The following is a 19,035-nucleotide window of genomic DNA, read 5'->3' on the forward strand; positions in this document are numbered from 1 at the left end:
TTCATAACAACAAAGCATAAGATGTACCAAACTGCAAGACTTAACATAAAGCTACAATAATCAAAAGTCTGGTATCAATAAAAAGATAAATATCAATGAAATAGAACAGAATCTAAAAATAGACCAACACATATAAAATCAATTATTTTTCCCCAAAAATGAGGCTGTTCAACAAGAGGAAATTATTTTCAATAAAAAGGACTGATTCAAATGAATATATCTAGAAAAAGTAAGAGTCAATCCTTATCTCATGCCATACAAAAATTATCTCAAAATGGAACACATATCTGAAAAAATAACACCCAGAACTATAGAATATTCAGAAGAAAACTTGGGATAAAATCTTTGTGACCTTAGAGTAGAAAAATATTTCTCAGTTGGAACAATGATTTTAAAAAAACCTTACAAATCATGAAAGAAAAAAGCTTGATAAGTTTTACCTTATTAAAAAAATTTTTAAATACTCTTCAAAAAATAGCATTAAGAAAACAAATAATAAATCACAGATTAGGATCAAGTATTTGAAATACATGCATCAGAATATAAAGACTAGTATCCAGATTATATAGGAACTGCTACAATTTACTACAATAAGAGAACACAATTTCAAAATAGACAAAATTTTGAGCACCTACTTCTCCAAAAGAAAAAAAAAGACATACCAATAACCAAAAAGAAATTTCATCACCTATGTTCATATATGAATTCACCAACAGTATAACTCCACATCATGTTAAACCACAAGAATAGGATCCTAATTAGCATAAGTTAACTCCATGTATGTACCATAGGTCCAAATACATTCTACTGTCACGTAAACCGTAAAAGGACATTTAAAAAAGAAATTTCATCAGAAAACATTTGTGAGAGAAATATTAAAATTTTTGATTTTGATGATACTGGATATTTGCCAAAACAGATCAGATGACACAGTTTGTATACTACAATTTATTGTACTTCAATTACACCTTAATAAAGTTACAAAAGATAAAAGTAAGGAAACTTTTTAAACAGAAAGAAATGGTAGTTGGCATAATTAATTCCCTTTTCCTAAAATCTTTATAGCAGTACCCATCCCATGGAAAATGACAAATCATGTGCAGAAAAATTAGAAATATTTTTATTTCTAAGACGAATTATTTATTTCATTTCAGCCAAACCTGGTAATTTATTATAAGAAATATTAGAAGATACATGCAAATACAAAAATAAGCTAAATATCATATGCATTTGGTTATAAGTATAATTGTAACTTATTATTAAGGAATTATAAGACCGTTAACTAGAAAAAATAAATCTAAAATTTGAACCTTCAATCATACTTTCCAAATACAATACATTAGATTTCTAATGCTCCTACTCCAGTCAATTAAACAACATTTACTGTTTTTGAAGACTACAGAAAAGAAACTTCAGCTGAGCTGCAGCAAATGTCCAATAACTTCTATATATTTAGAGGAAGATGACTTGAGAACAGATGCAAATGTGGTATTTCAGAATACTTAAAAAAGCCATAACATTAATGACCTTAATTGAATCAGTAGAATCAGCTACAGTTTGCTACCATTCACTTATTCATTCACTTAATAAAATGTATTGTTCCAAACATATCAGATTGTTTGACAGAGTGATACAAAAAGGTAGTGAAGCATATGCTTAAAACAGCTAACTCTGAAGCCTGAATGTCTGTGCTTAAATTTTAACTTTATCATCTATTTAATACATTGACTAGGACAAGTTATTTCTTTGTAACTGTGAAGTAAAAGGTCAACTCAGAAGGCTTAGAGTATTCAAACCCTCTACATTCCAAAGAAAGAACTGGCTAGTTTCTGGGTGTTAACTAATAAACCCTTGGAGTATCACACATGATAATTTTGTCTTTATATAACCAAAGCCTTGGACCATGTTATATATTTTAAAATGTGATTTACAGTAAACACCTATTTTTTGTTTATTTGAGATCCTATGACACACTATATCAATTTGACGTCTGAAGTGGCTGAAGATTGAGAATTTAAGGACAGTTTTGTGGACATTACATGCCCATGTGACCAACTGAAGGCTAAGGGGAACTTCCCTGGTTGGTAACAATTTGCACTTATTGTCATAGTTCCTAGAAAAAATCAGCAATGACTCCATTGAAAGAACAATTGAAATCTCTTTCAATGTCCCCTCTAAATTCCACCCTTTTATACATCTTCTATTTTCTGATTACTAATCTGTGTCTTTCATTACAATAAGCCATAACTATGAATATAACAGCTTTTTAGAATTCTGTGAGTCCTTCCAGAAAAAAATCATCCAATATGAGGGAATCTTGAGGACCCTCAATACAGTTACTTTGTTTCCACATATGAAAAATGCATTTAATATTAGTATTTACTTAAAATACTGTGGTAGAGCAAAATGGGAATTTCAGCAGTTTAAGAGCTGACAGGTTGTGGTTTTTCATGCTGAAACACAGTAGCTTTTCTTACTGACATTTAACCATAGAGGCTTAGGAAGGCTAACAGGTACCAGCAAAATATAACCACAGTAACAAAAGCAGGAAACAAAGCAATAGGAACAGAATAATCCTCCTTTAGGCTAGTGCATTAAAAGTCCCTCAGCTATATGAGTTAAGAGTTCCTAGGTTGTTGACAAGATTGTACCCATATAAGGAATGTAGAATGCACCCTCCAATAGAATTGCACCAACTCCCTTGCCCTGATATACCCAAAATTTGCTTATGTATAAAAATAAAAGCTATGTTGCACTAAAGGTTCAGACACTGGGAATTATCCCTCAAGATCATGGTGCCACTAATAAAGTGTTGCTTATAGATCTTGGTGTCCTGACCTTCATTTCCCACTACATTTCAGCTGTGAGAATCAGATGAGTTATGTATACAAAGGGCTTAGAAAAGTATCCAGAATATTATGTTTGCTCCTTCTCATGCTTCTAAAAACTAAGTAATCTTAAGCACTAACCAGCTTGATTTAATGAAAAGGCATTGAATAATTAAATTGCAATAGCTAAAAAATATACCTAATTTATAAAAGGAACAGAAAGTATAACTGCCTTCTTTCCTGTCCTCAAAACTGTCTTCATTCAGGCCCTATAATTTATTATCTCTTAATGTACTGCTGGACCATCCGCAGAACAGTATAATCCTTAAGAGATTCCCTAAGAAAAGTACAACTACTTCCATCACTTCCTGATCCAACTTTAAATTTCTTCAACATGAGTCCACTCTTGGATCCATTCTCACACATGTAACCCAGATTTCCATAGCTATAAACTGGCAAAAGTCATCCAATTCCTTTGATGTATGATATACCTCCTTGTGGTTTATACTGTTTACGTCATTCACTGGAGCCTATTTAGATTCAAGTATGATTATAGGTCTAGAAGCAATGCAAGGTGGCTGGAATTTGACAAGAGGATGATATGGTATTCTTTATAAGGCAACTACCTCAGGTGAGATTATTACAGGTTTTATAGAGAAGACTAACAACCTCAGATGAAGAAAAAGTGCTATTTTAATGACAAAGGAAGATAAACATAATTTAAAGATTCAGCAAACCTATATTTAATGTGTCTATATATACCTATCACAATGGTCAAGGTCCGAGTCCTTCTTGCATAGTGGGGAATTTAAATTGAACTGTAATTCTTTCCAGAAATTACAGTAATGCAACTACAAGAGATAAGGGTTTCCTTTAAGCTGCAATAAATACAAACTTTGGTATCAAGAAGTGGTATGCTGCCATACCAAAAACCTAAAATATGAGAGTAGCTTCAGAACCAGGCATGATGCTCTCAAAACAGTGTTATAAAAAGATACTCTGAAGAACCTGTTAATAGAAGCCACATACTCTTTAATAATGCTATCAGTGAAGACTTGGAAGAAAGTGAAGTAAACATAATTGCAAAGTGCAGAAAAGGGAGACCCTTGTTATTTAGTGGCAGAAATTTAGCAACATAATCCCATGCAGTTATATAAAAATAAGAAAATTTACCTAAAGAAATTATTGATCTAGCTAAAGATATTTCAGATCAGAGATCTGTATACCTGTTTTCTTTTGATGCTAATAATAAAATGTGGGAAATGAGAAATAAACTAATAAAAAGACTGTTAAACAAAATGGAGGCAAAACTTGTTCTGCAAAAGACAATCAAGAGAATGAGAAGACAAGCTTCCAATTCTGACAAGGATTTGGGGGGAAAGGTACACTTATACATTGTTGATGAGACACTTTGAGAAGCACTAGGGACAGTCCTCAAAAGATTAAGAATGGATCCAAGGAGTGGGATAACTGTGTCATACGGTATGGGACCATGGCATTTCTCCAAAAGAACTAAAATCAACATACTTCAGTGACATAGACATAATGATGTTTATGATAGAACAATTCACAATAGCCTAGGTATCCATCAATGGAAAAATGGATAAAGAAATGTGGTATATACACACAGGGGAGTTTTACTCAGCCATAATGAAGAATGAAATTATATTGTTTGCTGGTAAATGGATGGAAGTGAAGAGTATCACATTAAGTGAAACAAGTCAGACTCAGAAAGTCAAGGGTCAAATATTTCCTCTCATATGTGGAAGGTAGAGAACGGAAAAAAAAAAAGTGTGGGGGGGCAGGGTATCTCACAAAAGTAGAAGATCAATAGAGTAGAGGAAGGGGACTGGGGGAGGGAAGACGGGAGAAAAAGGAAAGGTACTAGGGAATGAGATAAACTGAATTATGTTATTTACATGTACAAATACGGCATAATGAATCCCAATATTATGTATAAGCATAATACATTAATTTTAAAAATCCTAACTCATTATTTACTGATAGGAATGCAAAATGGTTCAACCACTTTGGAAAACAGTTCATCAGTTTCTCACAAAATTAAACACATTCTTACTGTATGATCAAGAAATCATGCTCATTGGTATTTATCCAAAGGAGTAGAAAACATGTACACACAAAAATCTACACATAATGCTTATACTGGCCTTATTCATGATACCAAAACATAAACTAACCAAAATGTCTTTCAAGTGAGTGAATAAATTACAGTCTGTCCAGACAATAAATTATTATTCAGTGCTACAAAAAATAAGAAAGCTCTATTGCTATGGTTCAAATGTTCCCTCTAAAACTTGTGTTGAAATTTAATTGCCACTGTAACAGTATTAAAAGGTGGGCCATTGATGGAGTGATTAGGTCATGAGGCCTTTGTCTTCATTAATGGATCATCATAGCAAGTCACTTAAAAGAAGAGTGGGTTTGTCATAAGTTCAGCACCCTCTTTTCCTATCTATCTCACACATGCTCATCTGCCCTTCTCCCATGTTATGAAGTAGCAAGAAGACCCTTACCAGATTCAGACCTACAATCTCGGACTTCCCTGTCTCTAAAAGTTTGAGCCAAATAAAATTTTAATGTTTCCCATTTACTTAGTCTGTGGTCTTGTATTACAACTGTGGAAAATGGACTCAGACCACTATCAAGCAATGAAATGACATAGAAGAATCTTATGCATGTATTATCAAACAAAAGAAGCCAACCTGGAAAATCTACAAATTGTAATGATTACAACTACATTATATTCTAGAAAAGGCAAAATTATGAAGACAGTAACAAGATAGGTGGCCACTATAGACAGACTAAGGAGAGGGATTGACAGACAAAAGAGTGAAACTATTCTGTATATACTATGATGGTTTATACATTGGTCAAAACTCTTAGAATGTACATTACCAAGAGTCTTTACCAGTGTGAACTACAGACTTTGAGTGCTTTGTCAATATAGGTTTACTGATTTTAACAAATTTATTACTCTGGTCCAGGAGGCTGATAGTGGGGAGGTTATATTTGTGTTGGGCAGAAGGATACTGACAGTGTGGGAGGTCATACATTCCTAGGTCCTGGAATATATAACTTTCTTGTATTTTCCACTCAGGTTTGCTGTGAACCTAGAAGTGCTTAAAAATTAAAAATTTTGAATCTTGATCTTTTCCCATGCAAGAAGTACATGGTTCCATACTCTTGGAATATGGGATAGCAGCCATGAGCTGCAGTTTTCAGTTAGCCACGCCATCACAAGGAAAAACAACCATGACTCTGCAATGTACAGAGATGCTAAGCTATGATTTTGGTAAATTAGGTGTATTAAATTAGGTGTATCAAATACATTTTCTAATTAACAATATTTTTAACTCACAAAGGGTTTATTTTGCCATAGCTCCATCAAAAGTCAAGGAGCATCTTTATTTGCCTATTTGGATTTCAGAATTGCTGTGAAACAGACACCTTTGTGCCTCCTATTTTTCTTCATTAGAAACAAAACTGCTTATAGCAGAATTCTGTTTTCTTAGGTTCTTTATTTATCTATTTGGCGTCTGTTCACAGGAACAATTATATTATCAATATTAACCATATTTTCTTTTCTGTACTCTTGATGTTCTGACATTTAAGGGTCTTATGGACCCTGAAAGAAGCTGCCCCTCCAAGGGTTAATTCATAATAACAATAACAATATGATATAATGACAACAACATGCAAACACCTCCTTAGCTAACTCACACTCACCAAACCAATATTTTTCCTGCCTTAAATCATCCCAGGACCAAAAACTAGGCAACTAGAAATCAATCCTACAACCCAAAGCCCACCAGAAGTATTTAAACCAGACAATCATAAGCTGTTTACTCTGCCCTTCCTTTAAAAAGAAACCCAATAAAGGCTGTGGTCCTGAGCACTTTACTTTATCCTGCTTCTGCTTCCTGACCAAAACCTGGCATTCCTCCTTTGACCCTGCATGAGAAGCCATGTCTCTCATCTCTAGAGAACTGTGAGTGCCACAGTCTGGCTGGGCACAAATGCCGCAGTCTGGCTGGGCACACAATCACGAGCCACCACACAGCTTGTAGATTCAAACAGCAACTCTTTATTCCCAAACTCACACCAGCCGTCTACAATCACGTTCTGGGGAAATCCACGTTCTCTGCCCAAATCCACCTCCACTGGGCTTCTGTCTCCCAAAATATACTGTCTAAATCCCGTGAGAACTCAAGGGGAACTCAGGCAGCAGGATACGCCCTATTCCCAGCAGGAATAATCTTAAACCTTAAACCTGGAACCTAAACCGGGAACGCCCTAATCCGCCTTGGTCCTTGAGCAAGGTCACCTACATTCAATGTCACTGCAACATGGGGTATGCTGGCAAGGAAATTGTCATACCTACTTGGCTAATGGCTCCCAGCATGTGAGCACTATTTCAGTGGGTTGTTACCCAGTCACCTTAACAAATTAAGACACAGGCACAAAATAGGCAGTTATCCTAAACTTGTCCCACCATTGTACGTCAGGTGCTTGGAAAACAGGGAGGCAAGTGGAAAAGAACTGTAATCAAAGAGCTGTACTTAAGGAACTGCTTCCAAGGAACCTTAGTCACACCTGGATGATGAGACTCTAGACTTTGAAATAATATAGTAATAGGATAAGGCAAATGAGGGTATTGGAAAGCATTGGGCATATTCTGCATATGAGAGGTCATGAATCACTGGGGAATGGAGGGTAGACTGTGGTAGTCTCCAAAATGTCTCCCAATGAGCCCTACCTCCTGGTAGTCATACCCTCATGTAGTTTCCTCCCACATCATACCTGAGTTGGTCTGTGTAACCAATAGCAAACAGAAAAGTGATAAGATGATTCTCCAGAGATATATGTTATAAAAGGTCATAACATTAATATTGGTGCTTTCTCCTTTCTGTCTCTCAGATCACTTTTTCTGGAAAGTCACGTTGTGAGCAGCCCTATTAAGAGGTCCATATGGTAAGTAACTGAAGCTTCCCACTAACAGCCACATAATTATGCTTGGAAATGGATCCTATAAACCCAAATCACAAATGACTGCACCCCTAGATGAAACCTTAACTATAACTTTATCAGCGATCCTGAACCAAAACTACCCAGCTAAGCAGATCCTAGATTTCTGACCCTACGAAACTATGTGAGATAATAAATGCTTCTTCTGCTTTTAAGCTGCTAAATTTGGAGGTAATTTATTACACAGCAATATACAACACATATTTAAATCCCCAGTGAACCAGTGAATGTCACTTAGGCTACCAGCTTCATTAGTTTTCATCATCACTGAATTGCCTAGTGACTTCCCACTTCAGCAATAATTGATTTTCCATGTAAGGAAGGAGTTTCCTCTGGATTCACTAAAATAAGAGTTAACAGTCTTTGGATTTAAAAATAATGAAAAATTAGCTCACATAGTTCAATATTTTCAGTAAAAATGATTGGCCTGGCTGAAAGTCTTTCTTCATTTTGAGTAAGAAAACAAAAATAAGATGAGAAACCTTACATTTTTAATTAAACCAGTTTAAAACACAAACACATATGCTTGTTTTGATAAAAATAATTATACATGTTTCTTGTTGAGCAAAAATATTCAGAATAAATAGGGTTGTTTTAAATAGTTTGTTTTCAGTGATAAAACTGAAATGTCTGGTTTCTTAGCAGTCCTTGTAGTATTCCTAATGCAGATAAAATTTTCACCATCACTATCACATAGTTTCAAAATAATGAATCATTACCTATAAACAATAATACTCTAATAACAACCACCTGTCAAATACATTATCATAAACTGACATTATATATCGGCTACCCAGAAAAAAGTAGGCAAAGACTCTGTAAGAACAGGGCACAGATCAAAAATTCTTTGATGCTGGAGGAAAGATGTCCAAATGACCTCCATTTAAATCAATTTTGTTTGGTCCTAGAACCAAACCTAGAGACAATCTGCTTAAAGTTCAGGCCAGAGTCCAACCCACAGGAGAGAACAATGCCTTGACAGAAGCTAAACGGAATATATTGGAAAACAAAGAGGAAAAGACTCAAATTTAAATTTATAGAATAAACTACTACTTCAAAAGGGCATCTGCACTGAATGCCATACTCCAAGCACTGAGGTATATAGAAGGAATTTAAAAAAGAAAGAAAGAAAGAAAGAAAGGATGCAATAAAGTCACAAAGGGGCAAAGACAATTCATGCTAAGGTTTGTATAATGCAGGAATCAAAAATTTGAATGCCAGGCTGTGGTTGTGGTCAGTGGACAAGCTCTTGCCTAGCATGTGTGAGGCACTGAGTTCAACTCTCAGCATGGAAAAATAAATAAATAAACAAAATAAATGCATTATGTTCATTTATAACAAAAAAAAAATTTTTTTAATTTGAATGCCTACAGGTATCAGAAAATTAATAGTAAAATGTCTGCAATGAGACCCTATAATCAGAAGCTTATCTAGTATGAATAGTGGAAACTACAACATACTATAAAATAAGGCACATCCAACTACTGCCGTGTAGAGTAAAGGCCTCGTATGACTAAAACTTCATGTTTTTTCAGGAGAAACCAAAAACAGGAATTTTTACTTGAATTTGTTGGAAACTAATTTTTTAAAAAATTTAAGATTATATAGGCTTACTTAACCTGGAGCATCTCCAATTTGCAAAGTCTATGCTATGCAGTATTATGGAATATAATTGTCTAGTACTCTCCTATATAGCTCAACAACATCTAGGGAAAAACTATATACATGAATAATAAAAAGAAGACTACAATTATTCAACAGATTAATAATTCCTTGAAAGTAGAATAAGGTCAAAAGTATTTTCCAAAACCAAGCTTACATATCTACTTCTACTTTTTCAACAAATGGCTTATACTGGCACAAGTAATAAACACCTCTTCAAATGACATGGTTTAAAAAAACAAACTTTTAAATACAGTAATATTATTTACCTTGGCTCCTGGGCCTTTGGGAGATATAGATAGATAGATTAGATAGATAGATAGATAGATAGATAGATAGATAGATATAGATACACACACACACACCATGTGTATATACAAACATACATGCACACATATATTGCATAATACACCTCATGATATAATCTGCCTATATTGTATCAACATTTGGACACCATGGTCCCGATATATCATTATAGGCTAAATATTCTTTATCCAAAATGCTTAGGACTCAAAGTATTTTAGATTTTGGAGTTTTGGGGATTTGGGGACATTCTGGTATACTTTACAGAAGAAGCACCCCTAATCCCAATTCAAAATTTTAAATTATTCAAAATTTGAAACTATCCGTTATGTAAGTCCTCAAAAAGTTCTAGGTTTCACACTCTAAGATACCATCTCACTCCAGTAAGAATGGCAGCCATTATGAAGTCAAACAATAACAAGTGCTCGAGAGGATGTGGGGAAAAGGGTACACTAGTACATTGCTGGTGGGACTGCAAATTGGTTCAGCCAATTTGGAAAGCAGTATGGAGATTCCTTGGAAAGCTGGGAATGGAACCACCATTTGACCCAGCTATTCCCCTTCTCGAAGTATACCCAGAAGACCTAAAAAGAGCATACAACAGGGACACAGCTACATCAATGTTCATAGCAGCACAATTCACAATAGCTACACTGTGGAACCAACCCAGATTCCCTTCAAAGATGAATGGATAAAAAAAAAATGAGGCATTTATAAACAATGGGATATTACTCAGCACTAAAAAAATAACAAAATCATGGCATTTGCAGGGAAATGGATGGCATTAGAGCAGATTATGCTAAGTGAAGCTAGCCAATCCCTAAAAAAACAAATGCAGAATGTCTTCTTTGATATAAGGGGGGCGACTCAAAACAGAGCAGGGAGGAAGAGCACGAGAAGATTACCATTAAATAGGGACAAGAGGTGCATGGGAATGGGAGAGAGAAGGGGAATTGCAAGGAAGATGGTAGGAGACCCTCATTGTTATGCAAAATTACATATAAGATGGTGTGAGGGGGAAGAAAAAAGAGAGAGAGAGAAACGTGTCACAGTAGATTGGGTAGAAAGAGGTGATGGGAGGGGAGGGGAGGAGAGGGAGGGATAGGAAGGGTAGCAGAATACAATAGACACTAGTACGGCCCTATGTATAAACGTGGCTGTATAACCAATGTGATCCTGCAATCTGTACACGTGGAAAAATAAGATTACGTACCCCATTTGAACCAAATGTATGATATGTCAAGATCATTGTAATGTTCTGAGCAACTAATAAAAAAAATTTTAAAAAAATAAAAATTTTTTTAAAAAGTTCTGGGTTTCAGAAAACTTGAGATTTTGGATTTTTATTTATTTTTTATTATTTCTTACATACATGACAATAGTGGAGAGCATTACATTCATAATTTTTTTGCAAATTAGAGATATTCCAGAACATTTGAGATTTTGGATTTTTGAATTAGAGAAATAATGTGCTATCTACGATTAACTCCATTATCACTACTTCATTTACATTACTTGCAAATATAAGTTTTATTTTTGTGTTCTTCATTTTTCTTTATTCCACATTTTCTTCACAACTTACTAGTAAATTTCTAAAATATTATTCCACATATCAAGAGCCATATATAAAAACCTTAATACAATGTTACTAGTTTCAAGTACTACTTAGTTCCCAAAATACTTGGAATATCTTCTATTTGTCCCAGATTTTTCTCCCTATTTTAACCTGGAAAGTTATCTACTAAAACACTCTTAGCATGCCTAAAAAAACAGTAGGAACACATACACACACACAATCAATCAATCAATCAATTATGAATGAATATCTATTAATTATATTCCAGTTCTATTAAATACTTCTCTGCTTATTATGTCTAATTGAAACCTCTGTTAATTCTAAAGCCTTAGGAGTACCTCCACTGTGGCTAGGTAAGGGCAAAAATATCTAAATATGTTCCCAATGATGTAGTTCCTTAAATCCTTGATAAATCTTATTCTAAGGTTAATATCCTCAATTAAGCTATTTTCATAATGTAAGGAGGGGATGTAGCGGGGGGAAGTGCACTGTATTCCCCGTGCATAACATAGTATACTATTTTTCCATCCTCTTTCCTTTTTATTTTCTTCTACTTTCATGAATCTTGACTTTTTATTCAGATACTGTTGATGATAAGCAGTCTAAAAGTCTTCACTCAGGCCTTCCTATTTCTTCTTTCAAATTTGTGAAAAATTATGGATGACTCAAGAGCCCATCAAACTATTCACTTTTCAAACATTAGATCTTACAGTTGAAAAATAATTTAGACATCATTTTCCAAAAGACATGTATGAAGACATGAATTGATGTCAACACACTTTATATACAATCAGAGATATGAAAAATCATGCTGTATATATGTAATAAGAATTGTAATGCATTCCGTTGTCATTTATCTTTTTAAAAAAATCAATTAAAAAATAATTTTCTTTAATTTGATACTCTTTCCTCTACATCCATTGGGCAATAGTATCACTACAACAGCTATTCATAGCAGTTCCAGTCACTCAAAACTGAGCAGTGGCCTTGTTCCTGAGGCACTGGACAATAGATCAGAAGCACCTACAACCCACAAATCCAAGGAGGCCCAACCCTTGAAACCCAGAAGGAACTAGCCATAAGCCTTGGGCTTATGGTGGCAATGTTGATCTCTAGGATCACTTTTCCATTTTCTTAAAAAATAATAAATAATAGATAGTCACAGCCTTCCTTCATTCCATCCCATTTTCTGATTCCTTTAGTCCAAGCAGTATTTTGCTTGTTTGACATTATCTCTACTCCTGGCTTCTGCTGCATTGGCCAATTAAGTCCAAGAGTTGAACCCAGGATCTCTTTATCAAATGAATGCTCAACCACATCTTGCTTCAGAAGAAGCTTTTTATCCTTTTTTACAATATGAATAGGTTAAGAACTTTCTAAATTTTCAAGTGCTGATTCCTCTGTGCTTAATAGTTTCCTCTTCAATTCATCTCTCTTCTTCCACATTTTACTATAAGCAGTCAGGGAGAACCAAGCCACTCCTTCACCATTTCACTTAAAATTCTCTCTAGCTATATGAGCAATTTCATCACTTACAAGCTCTTTCCACAAAACACTATAACAGTTCAGCTAAGTTCTTTGCTACTTTGTGATTAAGACTTCCTTTCTTCCAGTTTTCAATAACTCTTCCTCACTTTCATCTGGGACCACTCCAAAATGAACTCTAATGTCCATATTTCTACCAACATCCTGTTCATCATTATTAATGTATTCTCTAAGAAGATAACTCCTATTACCTTTCTGAGCCCTCACCGGAAATGCCTTTAGTAATTCTATCAATAGTCCCTTCTTTGAAACACAAGCTTCGGCTAGCATACACCTTAAAACTCCTCTAGTCTCTACGCATTTTCCAGTTCTAAAGATACTTTGAAATGTTTAAGTCCATGTGACAGCAGCACCCCAATTCATGGTATCAAAATATGCATCTGCTAAGGCTAAATTTAGAGTTATTGCAGATACCTTATCTACATACAATTGAAGAGTTGTACAGTTAACTGTAACTTATATAGTTAACTGTAAAACTAGTAAAATTAGTTTCTTAGAGTTTAAAAAAAAGAAACACCAAAACATGGTGGTTGCCTTCTTAAAATGCAATCGACTCCTTAAAAACCTACCAAATAAATGTCAAAAAGAATTATTAAAATCAGGTCTTAAAATAAATTAACAGCACTCTGAAAAAGATCTATCAATGGCCAAAAGGCACATGAAAAGATGCTTAACATCACCAATCATAATGGGAATACAAATTGAAACCACAGATAACTTCTTTACACTCATGAGAATATATTTTTGGTGAGAAAGTGAAATGTTGAAATGTTGGTGAAGATTTGGAGAAATCAGAACACCTGTGTTCTACTGGTGGGAATGTAAACTGGGGTAGCTGTTGTAAACAGTATGGTAATCCTCAAAAAATTAAAACATAGAATTATGTGTTAGTCAATTTTCCAATATTATAACAAATACTGAAATAATCAACTTATAAAGAAAAAGGTTTATTTTGGCTCACAGTTTTAGAGGTTTCAGTCCATGATTGGTTGGCTCCATTGTTTTTAAATATGGCAGGGCAGGACACCGTGTGGGGAGCACATGGCAGAACAAAACCTCTCAACTCAGAACAGGGAGCAAACAAAGAGAGGAATAAGGGGCTGCAGTCTTCCTATACCTTCAAGATCACCACTTCAATGACCTAAAGTCTCCCGATGGTACCCAACAGATTCCACCACTTCCCAATAATGCCTCCCTGGGGACCACCTTGAAAACATGAACCTTTGGAAAATATTTAAGATCCAAACTGCAGCAAATTACCATTATAACCTAGCAATATTACTTTTGAGTAGACAACCAACAGGAATGAAGCAGAGACTTGAACTTGTTTGCGCTCACAGCAGCATTATTTACAATAGCCTAAAGGTGGAAGCAACCCAAATATCCACAGCTGAATGAATACAGGGAAAAAAGTGGTATGTGCACACAATGATTATTATATTCACCCTTTAAAATGACATTCCAACACATGTTATATCTTGTATGAAACTTGGAAGACATTATTCTAAGTGAAATAAGCCAGTTATAAAAGGACAAATACTGTATAACTGCACTTATGTGAGTTATGTAAAGTAGTCAAATTCATAGACCCAGAAAGTATACTGGTAGTTTCCAAGGCTAAGGGTAGTCAACAATGAGGAGTTAGTGTTTCATGGGTACAGAGTTCCAGTTGAGGAAGATTTTTAAATTCTGTAAATGAATAGTAGTGATGTTTGCAAATAACAATGTAAATGTATATAATGTTACTAAAAGTACACTTAAAATGATTAAAATGCTGGGTGCAGTGGTTCATGCCAATAATCCCAGCAGCTCAGGAAGTTGAAGCAAGAGGGTCACAAGTTCAAAGCCAGCCTCAGCAATTTAGCAAGGCACTTAGCAACTCAATGAGACTCTATCTCTAAATAAAATACAAAAAAAGGTTGGGGATGTGGCCCAGCGGTTAGGACCAAAGGGTTCAATCCCAGGTACCAAAAAGAAAAAAAGGATTAAAATGATAAAATTTATGTTATGTGTATTTTACTATGATTAAAAAAAAAGATAACTGAAAAGTAAAGCTGACAAGGGGCAGGAGTACCTGCTACTTAGTATCAATGACTACTGTGCAAACCCAATCTGACAAAAACAAAGACAAAACACCATTTACTCGACTGAGTAAATGGTGTTTAATATTGTTTATAACTCAATAGGTAGCATGAAAACATCTCTATATGCCTACCTCGAGTCTCCTCATAGAGCTTTGCTGGCGAAAGCTAAGAAAGCTACACTGTCAATAAATAAAATCTCTCACATACACACAAAAAATCAATGATAAATATTCCTTCCCAAGATGTTTAAACCCTGATGCCTATATCCTTGCTATTTCAATTTATACCAAAATTCATGTTTTAGACCTTGGTGGTGGCCTAAAACACTCATCCTCTGCATACCTGCAGAGCTCACTCTCTCACTTCATTCAGATCTCTTCTCAAATGCCCCTTTATAAGAGAGACTGAACTTGAGCATCCTATTTAAAATAGCATCCTCCATCATTCCCACTCCCCCTTACTTGCTCTATTTTTTGTTTCATAGCTCTTCTACTTGTTAAGAATGTAAGCTCCAGGAGCACAAGGACTTTCTTTGTTGTTCACTACTGTCTTCTCAGCACCTGGACCACTACCTGGCAGACTGAAGGTAGCCAGTAAATATTTGACAAGTGAATGAATAGATGGATGTTCACAACTTCATACATCACATGTCCTTCTTGGCCTAATGACTATTCCACCATCCACAAGTGTTGTAACAGCACACAGCTTCAATGCCATCAGAGTATCCTTAGTCCTTCACTGCTTGAAGGGAAGGAACACATCATTTAAAAGTCAGAAAGAATCTGATACCAGCACACTGACATTGAGACCTTAGTTAAGCACATCAAAAAGTACTCTCTAGCTCAGTTTCTAAATAGGCAAAATGAATATGGAATATCTGTTCCTTCACAAGGAGGGAAAAAGAATAAGGATAAACAATATACCTCTGACACTGCTTTAAGGCAAAAACAAACCATATACTGTGTAACAAACATCACATTACACCCATTTTGATAAACACTGTCAGGCACTTGCAGATGAAAACCACAGAATATCTCTTCTAAAACTATTCTGAGGACTTGGGAGGAAAAGAAGAAATGTAATAACACAGCTTATCCTTAAATACAATCAAAATATAAGTAGTCAGTTACTTGGGCCAAAATATAGACACCCTGAAACACCAGAAGAGTATGTTAATACCTGGATGAGGTAATTTCTCTCCCTGGATGAGGGAGAGAAAAGACTGCTTCCAAAATACACATAACTTTATTTCACAGTCAAAAGTATTCCACTAAGAATTCATATTGCATCCCAGTGAGACATCCCACTTTAATCTCTCCCAAATCAATGACTACCTGGTAAAGCATTGGCAGTTGACAACATTTATTGCTAAAAACAAAATCTTCAACCAGAGAACTGCAATACCTGTCCTGTCAAGTAAGGGTGGAGGGCCCATTATTCTACAGTCCCACAACCTCATAAGCTCAGCTCTAAAGCAAGTCATCTAGGGAACACACTCCTCCAGCATGGAGAGTGGAAATGGCAGGTGGAAGTGGCCCATTAGCGGGGTTCTGGGCTCACATAAGAAATGTCCCCTGTTAATGAAGCGTGATATCTGACAGCCTCAGACCTCAGGGCCAGCTATCCCCGCCCGACACAGATCCAGGCCAACCCCCTCTTCGGATTCAACCCCGGCCTGCCCCGGGAGCTCAGATCCTCCAGGACGACGTTCCTACCTGAGCTCTGCCCCCAGCTACAGGGCTGAGGGGGGAGGCGGGAGGAGGCGTGGCCTTCCAGCTCGCTAGTCGAACTCCCTCGTGCGGTTGTTGTGACTTTCCCTCTCGGGATCCGCGCCCCGACCAAGTTCGAGTTGTACTTCCGGGGTCCACAGGAGCCTGAAACGTCATTGCGCACGCGACGGCGGCAAGGCGACAACCCGGAAATGGGCTGGGCGTGGTCGCTGGGTCGGTTCCTGTGGCGCTTGGTGGGATGGGAGGGAGACAGGCCCGTGAGAATTTAAGTGTTAGTCCTTCCTTTTGAAGACTACGTAGGTAAACCTGGAAGACCGGACCTTCCTAAAGCTTAGTTCTACAAGCGGATTTTTTAAAACTTTTCTGGGTGTTTCCTTATTCCCCATTCCCCCATTCATGGTTTATCAGGGTTTACACTGCTCATTCAACTCTAGAAAAGACAGGAGCTAGAATTTGGGAAGATTACATTTACCTCTCGAGGCGCATGCAATAGGAAGTTAATACTAGCATTCTAATGACAAAGTTTTCTTCTTACCATACTTGACACACGTGGGCATCTAAGGATTTTGATGTTATGTTTTTCCAGAAACAAATTTGAAAGTTCACTGTCTTAAGGGTAAATCCAGGATAATCAATTGGGGGAGGGGAGGTAACTGATTAGATTTTACAAGTTACTGTCAGTACATTTACTTATTCCACAATTGTTAATTTAATAAGGCTAAACAAACCAGGTGCTGGGGACACAGATGAGGGCAGCTAAGGGGAAGGAAGGACTGGTCGCTGAAAAGCGAGTCGCCATTTATAATATTCAGAGAATTGTCCTTTAAAATATTCTCAACCATAAACAGTGCCTGTCATGAAATACTCAATAAATATTGATTGATTGAATGGCCACAGTGTTATGTATTAAACAAATTTAGTAGCTTATGTAACAAAAGGATTGGGAGTTGGAAGGACGGGGTGTTAATGGGAGAAGGAATGCAGTGTAGAGAGGGTTCTTGGAAATTAAAAAAAACAAAAACAAAAAAAAAAACCGCATTGTAGTTAGCCAGAAATTAATGCCTTGATAGAGGCAGAGTATTGCAAAACTGTCTGGGCTTAATTTCTGTGCAGACCTCAGACGGTTTGCAGGGCAGCACTTTCCATGCAAGAGGAAGACAAGAGCAAGACTGAAAATCTTCATAACCCCTGCTGAGTAATTTAAATTTTGCACTGCAATCAAGGAAACAATGATTTTAAAACAGATGTGAAAAGCAACATTTTTTTTTTATTTTGGTAGATTATGGCAAGAGTGATCGAGTTCATTGAAAAGATAAGGCACCAAAACATCAGGCAAAATACCTGACCAGTACTCTTCCTGTCAAGTCACAGAGATAAGGAAATCGGAGAAACAGTCAGAGCCTATAGGATCCTAATAAGGACTACCTCTAATGTAGCATCCTAGAAAAGAAAAAAATAACAAATGGAGGAACTAGTGAAATCAGGATTAAAAAGCATAAATTTTAATAATATATCAGTCTTGATATGAAACTTGGAAATACACCAAAAGAAGGTTGACATCTCTCAATGTTACAAAGGATAAAAGCCCAATCAAAGATTAGAAGACTGTACTTTGCTCAGTAGTAAACTCTTTACTATTGAACACGCATGGGTGTTTGAGCTAGACCCACACAAGAATGATTGAGACTTCAGATTATTCCAATCCATATGTCTTTCAGCTGAGGTCCCAAATTTTACAAAGCAGAGACAGGAAAACCCTTTGTGACCATTTCTGTGTTCCTATCCCACAGGAACAACTAAAGATAGTGAAAATGATTAGAATTCTACAAGTAAATATTGAAGTAAATGTTCAAATAAATTTTACAGTGATTTATTAACTCAGCAAAAGAAAATAATACACTATTTAACAGCAACCCTTTACTTTCACCTCCCATCCTGTATAAAATGTCAAAATCAAGAATGAGATTATACGTGCTTAGAGAAACTGTTATAATAATGATGATAAGAAATATGTTGTTAAAATTCTTTCTTTTTACACATTTATAGTACAAATTTCCCCCTTTCCAATAAATACCATCTAAATTTTGCTAGCTTTTTACTTATGATTTTAATTCATACATCTCTAGGGAAGCCAGAAACTCCAGTTTTTCTCCCCACCCCTATTCTTTTGCACCAAGATCTGACAGAGAGAAAGAAAAGGAGAGGAGATTTGTTCCCTCCTGGCTAACAGCTGGTCCATCTTTGATCACTGCTATGATCAA

At 35.9% G+C, this 19,035-nt stretch overlaps 1 protein-coding gene across 8 annotated transcripts in view; it reads right to left on the reverse strand.

Moving 5' to 3' along the window:
• Fam172a (family with sequence similarity 172 member A) overlaps positions 1 to 16,919 on the reverse strand; it is a 487,335-nt gene extending 470,416 nt beyond the window's left edge. For all 8 annotated transcript variants that reach the window (XM_058574617.1, XM_058574621.1, XM_046428568.2 and 5 more), the window contains exon 1: positions 16,760 to 16,919. The gene's annotated coding sequence lies outside the window, so the exon portion shown is untranslated. The remainder of the gene's footprint in view (positions 1 to 16,759) is intronic.
• Between the last annotated feature and the right edge of the window lie 2,116 nt (positions 16,920 to 19,035).

The sequence above is a fragment of the Marmota monax genome, unplaced genomic scaffold (genome assembly GCF_021218885.2).
Source record: "Marmota monax isolate L192 unplaced genomic scaffold, Marmota_monax_Labrador192_F-V1.1 WCK01_AAM20220418_F8-fsc00018, whole genome shotgun sequence".
NCBI classification, from domain to species: domain Eukaryota; kingdom Metazoa; phylum Chordata; class Mammalia; order Rodentia; family Sciuridae; genus Marmota; species Marmota monax.